Here is a 9,941-nt window from a genome sequence, read left to right as displayed (position 1 = left end):
AACTTGGCAATGGCGCAAAAAAAAAAAAAAACAGATCCACTATGGCAGAAACACTTGACAGCGGCAACTTTTTACTCAAGATTTAATCAGCTTTGCTCAATCAAAAACAGTTGCTGTCAGAAAATAAATAAATAAATAAATATTGTTTCTTTTTTTCTCTCATCTTCCTTTATAAATGATGCTAACAGCAGCTGTTGGTTCAAGAATAATTCTGTCTCTCTGACTCTAAATGTGTGAGTCTCGCTTTGGTGAGAAAACACAGACAGATCTGGAGCTGATCTACAGTTAGACATCATGTTGAATAAATGTTCGAGACCTCTCTATAAATAAAACATGTCTATTTTAAGCCCGTTTACTTTCACAACCAGGGAAATGCTCTCTGTGTGCTGTACCATCTTCAGTTATAGAATAAATACATATTTTATATATAGAGCAGGTGATGTTATGCAAGTCTGGAGAATAAAATGACCAATGATGTGGTTTCAAATATTAATAATACAGTGAGAATTAATTATATACAGTATTATTAATACAGTATTATTAATTATAATATAATATAATATAATATAATATAATATAATATAATATAATATAATATAATATAATATAATATAATATATGAGCAATATCACACTTGTAGCAGTGTGATATGGCTGTATATCGACCCTTGTGTGAGGCATGCATTAGTGCCCCCACCAGTGATTGTAGCAATGCTACATGTGTGATATTGCCCTTATACAACAGCTCGACAACACAATCACGTGTATAAAAAAGAAAATCAAATACAGAGAATTTCAAAATCTTTAGAATTTTTGTATGAGGAACTACTTTCCTCCACCCTTACTTTCACCAACTGTTCTCATTCACTTCTACAGCTGATGGTCAGAACAGCAGAGATCGCTGCTACTTTACCAACATCACTTTAGAGCTAGTATTTGAATGATTCTCTAGCATAATGCCTAAAGTGATGACAAAACAGGTGATTTCGCTCACATTTTAAGTTCATAAGGCTGAACGGCATAAAATGTCATCAGTCTACAAAGATTTCCCATTTTTTTCTCTGTTGCAAACAGGATTTCCTTACTATTAACACAGAAAAAGTCAAAGCAGCACAAACACTACCAGTTTGTTTGTATAAATACAGCAATGTAAAATACAAGAGAGAGATCAACTCAGAATGTCACTTATATGATTTATATTAATGTGTTCTGCTGTAGTTTGTAATTTATGTCGAGAAAATGCTGTTTTTCTCCCCTAAGAATTTATAATGCAGTCTCTGTCTCCATCTCCATCTAAACAACTACATTCTCGACTAAATAAGCCTAAAAAGTACATTTTGTTGTCCAACAGGAGCAGTATTCGTCAAACTGTAGTGTCCTCTGCTTGTTGCTGTATGTGGGCGTAGTAATACACATGGGTGATGCTTTGAGACTGAACGAGTGCTGTTATTTGCAGAATATCACACGGCTATCAGCCAATCAGATTCAAGAAACCAGACAGAACTTTTGTATATAATATAATATAATATAATATAATATAATATAATATAATATAATATAATATAATATAATATAATTTAATATAATTTAATACAATATAAGAAAGTTGATTTTCTATTTTTCTTTTTTGCATGTGTCAAATGAGCCAATACTACATAATTTTCTGACTTTAAAACTGACAAGCAAAGAAAATACTGCAATTTTTCTGTTTATTTTTTACATATTTATTGCCAACTTCATCCCTATTGTGATTATATGACACTAAAGACTCAAGTAATGTCAAATTTAGCTGTGCAATAACAGTAAATACATTTTATATATAAAAATAGAAAATAACTATTTATTTAACTATTATATTATATTATATTATATTATATTATATTATATTATATTATATTATATTATATTATATTATGAAGCTTTATCAATTTCAGCTAGTGAGCCTGTTGCACTGTCATCACTGATATATATATATACTTTTGCATGCGTCAGGTGAGTCATATATTCTTCTCTGACTTCCCTTTGACAAGCCAAAAGGAAAAACTGGCTAAATAGATACCGACATCACAAAGAGATTGCCTTCCCAGGGAAATATTAGAAATTTCAGCACACTCCCACAGCATTTCCATACCCACTTGACAAGTGACATCCATCAGTTGTGCCTCAGTGCGGCGCAGACCCAAAAAACGCTGCAATTACTGCTCAGACCAATGCACAAAATAATTAGGGGGAAATATGTTATTCTCTGACATCATTTTACTTCATTCTCTTATTAAGCCTCATCCATCACCAGAAGTCAAGACTGACTGTTTCGCTTTCTGACAAAAACAGCGGCTGAGCAGCCGCACCGTTCACCATCATTCTCAGGTTTGGACATATAAATGTGCCTCTTTCAGCAACAGGCACGCCGAGTCTGCTAGCGCTTCATTGCTAGGATTAATTAGCTGGATTTGTATGACAATGGGGCTAGTGACATATGCTCCGCGGTTATGGCAGTAAGTGTTAATGAGCTTTGGTTCAACAGCCAGAGAATGTTGAGTCCATCTATAACGCTGCCGAACAAAAGGCTGCACGCTGTCTCCACGCGGCGAAGGTTGGGTGTTTACATTTCTCATGAAAGACTGTGATCCTTAATCGTGTTTTTCTGACATATGGCGACATGTTTCGCACAATGACAGGATTTCGTGCTCGCATGCTGAAGACGAATGTGTCGGAGAGAGGAATACATCAGGTCCATCTGTTGGGACCACACCGAGCTTAGTTACCAGTTTTGGATTGGAAATCTTTCGACCCACAGAAGAATGGCTCTTGGGCTTTCTTAAGTGGGGCTTGGTTTTTTATGGCCTGAAAGAATAAAGGTTTTCATGACTCATTAAATATTCAGAAGAAAAAGCTAAGTTCAGGCCAGAAGGAAGGAGCTTCGGGAGGCAATGAGTAACGATAATCACCAAAGCCATTTTCAGACAAATACATGCACATAATAATAAGACACTCAAGGGTGGATCAGCTATAAATAGAGCATCAACTGCAGATTGATTTGAGATAGGAGCTCTGGATGTGATTCAACCGATAACTCCTTGGCAAAAAAGGAAGAAGTGGAAGAAGTAGCACACGTCTTTTTCATCTGGTATTCACGATTGACTCGGTAGATATGAGCTCTAATTTATTTAGTCAAACCAATTTTACTATATAATGAGTTGGTCTAGCATGCTTCATCACGCTTGGCCACCAGAGCAGGACCACAGTGTATATTTCAATTCAATTACTTTTTAAATGAACTTAATTTTAAGAGATTATTCTTCATATTATAGTTTGGAATGATGTGGGTCAAGAAATGATTACAGAATGTTCATTTTTGGCTGGACATCCCTTTAGAGACCTAAGTTTTTTGGCACACCATGCATAAAGTGTCCATACTACCTGTACTGTCTGACAGGTATCACTGAAATAGGTGCCATGAGAAATCACACCTGTCTCTGTGACAGCCGAGGCTTGGTAAACAAACCATCATGCTTTTTCCAATCAGAAACACTCTCTGCGAATCATGGTGCATGTGGGTGTTTCTTCAAAAATGGCTAATTTTAGTCTGTGGACTTTTACAAAACTCTTTTAAAGGCACAAGGTGTAATTTTTATTAAACAAAGAGTTTAAATGAAGAGTACTTACATCACAAATCCCATCCAAATCAAGCTTTTGCTTTGTTTTTAATTTACGAGCGAACATGATTATGCTATTTTTGTATTTGTTGTGCGTTGTGAGAACATGCAGTGAGTCTTATTAATTTATTTGTGGTTGAATGAAAATGCAGCATGTTTTTTCAAATGTGTATGCGTTGTAAGGATTTTCAACTTGTGTGCTGTCAAATGGATAAAGATCTTTTTTTAATTTAGTGCCGTTTTTTATAATTGCATGTGTTTTCTTAAATTGTAGCACGTTAAGCTCTCTCAGCCACTATAGTTTTTAGACACCTTCGGAACTACCAACCCATAGTATAGTAACCAATCACTTATTTTTTATAGAGGTGTTATGGGGATATGCTGGATTTTATATTGAACAAGGCATTGTGTACTGTAAATTATAAACATTGACGTATCAAATTAACAATGTTATCAGCTGTCCAAATAGCCAACTAGAGATTTTCTATCAAAACAATCTCTTGAAATTGTGTTTTGCTTGTTGTTTCATCCATGGAGGATCAGCATTTTTGCAATGTCATTTTTAAAGTCAATTTTTCAATTTCTCAAAACAACAGTATAAAATGTACTTACTCAGATGACTCACTCTGGTCTTTTTTAGATTTTATTGTATATATCAGTGCCAAAGACCACAGTCACAAACAAAACTATAATTTGAAGACTGCAGTTTTATTAATCTAGATTGTCAAGCATTACAAAGTTTACATTTGTTAGTATTATGTGCCTGATGCACATTATAAGAATTTATAAAATGCACATTAAATGAATTTTTTTGGTTTTCAGTACATTTCATCTCGAGCACGATGTGTATCCCTGATAACAGAGTACACTAACTTTCCAAAAGGAAATGAAAGAAATCTAAATAAATAAATAGAGTAAAACTATTCATAAATATATGCATTTATTCAAATCTAATCTATGTACAATCTTTTTTTGTACATTTTTGTAACATTTTTATTTTAATTGAACCTAAAATCATTTTTGCTTTATGAAATGTTAAAACACAAATTCCCTCAACATGCAGACAGAATTTTATTTCTTTAAAAAAGTGGTGCATTGTGATAATGTGCCTCATTGATTCTGCCATCTGATTTAAAACCCTTAGAAAAAACATGAAAAAAACATTTTCCGGAAAAATCCAGTTATTTAATTGTGTTTACTTTATCTAAATGTACATGATCAATAGGTTTACGTAAGCTGTCAGTGACAGATATCATATTGATCTGTTTTTTTGGTTTACTCTGGATGCTCCCCAGACTGCAATGGATCATTTGTTTATGTGCCGCTCGTTAAACTTGGCCTTCAGCCTGTTCTTAGACAAACACACAGGCATCTACATGTACGAGCAGCACACTAGAACAAAGCATGTTTGCGAAAAAACAAACATCAAAAGGTCTGAAAATCTGCCACACTCTGAAACTTGATGGTAAGCGGTCGCTACAGAGCCGTCGCTGAAATTAGCTTGACTGTATAGCATCGGATGCTCTATAAGCATCTTTGATTTTAATGTCTACGATTTTCTCGCTCGTTTTTTTTTTGTTGTCGTTATGGTTGTTTGATGTTTGACCCCTGTTACTTGGATCCAGACGTTTTTCTCCCTTCCCTGTCTGAGTCTGGAGCGTAATTAGCATCAGGTTCTTTTTCCATACTCTTTAGCTTTTGAAGCTTCTGTGTTTTCCCCAAAAGACGGCGTGAAAGGCAGTCTGATCTTTCTTGATTGTTCCCTAGAGTTCTTTCAAACCATGGAAAAACATGTCATTTGGCTGTCTATCAACAAAACAATGAAATCAACCCAAATTAAGACCAAAATACACACACATTATTGCAAACACAGCTAGCACTGTCCTAAATAGCAACTTAAAAAAAAACTCAGTCCACATTGTGTACGTTTGAAGTCAGACACTGTTGGACACAAAGGCATATTGGCTTTGTTTAAAAGAAGTAAAACCTCAAAAGCACTGAAATTACATCATACACATTCACCAAGTTCCTGTAGACTAGAGTAACAAGTAACTTGCTACTTTTTTATTTAATACTTTATTCTACTCTTCAAGTAACTATTACAATTATTATTACTATTATTGTACCGTTGTATTATTGTCAAGCTAATACACTTTACTTTTACTTTTATATTTGTACAGTATTTTGAATACTCTACACTAGTAGGTTTCAACCAGTAGGCCATGATGCAACTCTTGTTAGTAGAAATATAATTGCTAATATATGTAAAAGTCATATTTTGATGCATAATTAAATAATAAGAAACAAATATTAAATTGTTTCTATGCGTTCACTATTCAATTTTGCTGATTGGTTTAATAACAAACCCACTAATTTTTGGGTTGAATACAGTACATGGCTGTTAATGGGTCCAATAGTCCAGTTCTGAGCCGGTTTTGACTGCTTGTTTGGCTTGAGACCTCCACTCACTAAACCTGTTACAACCAGGACAAGATTTGATATAAAGGCTAAGTAAATGCTGGAGTGGACCTTAAGATACTTGTCTGGGTTGCAGGTGCTTAAAATTATCAGCAGGACTATGGAGATGAAATGGATACGTATATTAATAGATTTAAAAGACAAATTAATTGTTATTATCTAGCTCACAGAAGAAACATCAATAGATTATTAGGGCCCTGTTTCTATGTGGTCAAAGCATTTGTCCAAACATGAATGCACACTGCGGTTTCAGGTCAGACATTGACAATAAAGGAGCCGTTTCTCATGTTATCACTTGATTGAATGGGTTATCAGTGGTTATCAGCTGATAGATATGGGCCAGTAGGGGCCTTCTGCGCCTGCTGTTAAGGCTCGTAAGGGCTATCATCCATCCACATGGTTAATCAGCTATAAATCACATACCGCTGTGGCCAGAAGTTGACTCATTCATTCATACCTTCATTCATTCATTAATTCGTTCGTTTATTCATTCATTCACTTTATTTTCGACTTATTCCCTTTATTATTCCAGGGTCACCACAGTGGACTGAACCGCCAACTTATACAGCATATGTTTTACGCAGCGGATGCCCTTCCAGCTGCAACCCTTCTCTGGGAAACATTCATACACACTCATTGAAACTACGAACAATTTAGCCAATTTACCTGTCCTGCATGTCTTTGGACTGTGGGCGAAACCGAAGCACCCGGAGGAAACCCGTGAGAATGCAGGGAGAACATGCAAACTCCACACAGAAATGCCAACTGACCCAGCCAAGGCTCGAACCAGTGAGCTTCTTGCTGTGAGGCGACAACACTACTTACTGTGCCATCGGCGTCGCCAAGAATTATTTACATTATTAATTATATTTCTCCTTCATTCATTCATTCATTTTTTTTTGGCTTAGATCCTTTCTTAATCCGGGGTCGCCACAGTGGAATTATGCCGCATATGTTTTACGCACCGGATGCCCTTTCAGCTGCAACCAATCACTGGGAAACACTCATAAACAGATTTGGATCTGGAGTATTCTCTATTAGTATAGCTGATTATCATTTGGATGGATGATAACAGCCTTTTGAGCCTACCAGTAAGCGTTGAAGGCCTCTTCTGGTCCATATCTATCAGCTGATAATCACTGATAGCTCATTCAATCAAGTGATAACATTCGAAGAGGTTGAATAAAGTTAGAATGAACACAATCTAACACAAATGTTGCAGGGGAGCAGGTTAAAATTTCAATGTAGGGGTAAAATCTGTCCCACACACAGGTCTAGTTTAAACGCGTTTTGCCTGTTCTCTAATTGTTCCACTGATGGTCTACCCGCTTATGGCATCTGCCAATTTCTGCCTGGTTTTTGGTTTTCCCTGTTTCCTTAAAAGAGACCGCCTGAGTCTGTCTGGCCTTGGTCCCCTGTTATATACAGTATAGTAAATGTTATGTTTATTCAAATTATTGGCAGTTTATTTAATAAATACAGTTAACAGTATTGTGTCTGAGTAAGTTACCAACCCTTCACAAATAGTAAGTCAAATATATTTCCATAGCACTTTTCAAGAACAAGACTCAATAACGGCTTTACAACAAAAATTTTAAATGAGCTATAAAAAACAATCAATGCACGTTTCAAGGTTCAAGACACCCTAGAAGTACTTTTTTGACATTTTTATTGTGGGGAAATTTTATTATTTTGAGATTTTGTCAGCTAATTTCATTCTCCGGGTTTAAAATCATTTTTAGGGCGAGATAAAAATCAGAGACGTAGTGCAAACCTACAAGGATGTGAGTGATGGAGTGATGACGTGTCAGTTTTTCATTATTATTCAAAGCGAAATTTTCTTATTTTATAAGAAGAACCTGCTTCTTAAATGTTCACGAGAGCATGCCAAGACAGAACTGCCAAGTTGTAAGACCCAATGAATTTTGAAAAAATTCTGAGGTAGACTTGAAGCGAAAGAGGGGGGTTTCATGGCCCTTTAACAGTAAAAAGTTATTTTAAATAGGTGAGTAATAAAGCTGCACAATTAATCAAAAAAAGGTCGCAATCTCGATTCGACCCCCTAGACGAACTTAATCCAGCACTTCTACGATTCTGTCAATCATATTTTTAAGTTCAGGAGAAAAGCAAAGGCGACTGCACAAGTCTTTTCATTGTTTCACATACATTGATCAGTAACATGGACACCTAGAAATGATGTTGAAAGAGTCACATACTGTATTTATAAGGTATAATTCATCAAAAAATTTTGTTTTTATCTTCATATAATGCTATTCGCAGCCAGGAAATCACACATGACGTAAGCTGCTGATTGTGAGCTGTTAACACAGAGAGAGCGGGCTCTACTTAATGACAGACGCACGTGGGTATACTTTAGAGAACAGAACCTGCATAGGCTGTGAGTTACAGGTAATAAAGTTGTGAATAATATTTGAGAGTCGCGTGCAAAGTATGAACAGCACTCGGCAGTGAAAATGAAACCGAAATTGTGCACATCATTTAAATAATCATATCGCATTATAGATTTATGATTGTGACAAGCATTTGATATGTTTTTTCTTTCATAGCAAACAGAGTTGTGCATGAAAATAAATGTTTAGAGTGTCAGTATAACTACTCTAGCCTATATAATGTTGATTTTACCAGTGAATTAAATGGTCTTATAATGTTGTCAATGAAAGATTGTAAGCATAGGCCTATATCTCAAACATAATTAAACATCAAAATTATTATAAGTAAAATAGAATTATTTATAGAAACCAGTAGACCTACACATAATAATATTATTGTTGTTGTTTTACCATATGTTTGAGAAAAAACAATAATAATTGCAGACTCATATTAACCTTTATTTTACATCTACAGAATCGTGAGAAAATCATGATCTTCATTTTAAGCAAAAAAATCGCGATTCTCATTTTAGCCAGAATCGTGCAGCTCTAGTGAGTAATAAGCAGTAAATTGTAAATTTATTTTAAAAATAGAGTGTGCCACAGAAACATTTGGTTTTGTGGGCCACGGGTTGAATAAGTTTATGAAGCACTGCACATCTCTGCTACCTGTAAGAAAGTGTTAACAAAAGTGAATCAGGTCTAAACAGAACAAATCTGACCTGGCCACATACTGTATAGCTATATACTATATACTGTATACAATTATTTACATTTTTTTTTTTTTGCCTACAGTGTAAACCAAGCCTTTGTCTACTATTTGTTTCCCACTGAGCTCGGGGAGTATTTTTCACTGAGCCTATAACAGTAGTATTGCATTCTCTGTTTACTGTTCATGCAATGCTACTATAAAACTTGGCCAAAAGCAGTCATCTTAGTATGCAGCATAATTAGGTTGCCTACTTTTGGGAATAACCTTCACAGGCAGCACGCTAGGTTTTGGAACAGAGTGGAATTGTTACACCAGAGACGCCTTTCACTGACTGTACTGCTCTCTAAACTGGTGTCCAAATGTGAGGAAGTATAAGACTGGCGGCAAATCCCTCGTTACCGGAGCTTTTGGACAGTGTGGCGCTGTTTTGAGTGAGATGGTGCCAGTGAGTAGTAAGGAGAAAGGGAAGTGACTCAACAGCTTCAGGCTGGCTGGCAGAGGCTTTTGGGGTGGTGAGGGCGAGGTCAGCCAGCATGGACGGATCTGACAGCAGGCAGTGCCAGCTTGGCATCTCAGGGGCTCGGAACACGCTGCCAGCTCTCCCTGCAGAAATACAGAGGGACCACTCTCCTCTGGGATGGAGAAAGAGAGAGAAACAAAGACAGGGGTAAGGTGACGAATGTTTGCTTATGTGTGAGAGACAGAG

This window comes from Danio rerio, chromosome 16 (assembly GCF_052040795.2).
Source record: "Danio rerio strain M-AB ecotype USA chromosome 16, GRCz13ab, whole genome shotgun sequence".
NCBI lineage: Eukaryota > Metazoa > Chordata > Actinopteri > Cypriniformes > Danionidae > Danio > Danio rerio.
Note: the sequence above shows the minus strand (reverse complement) of the source record.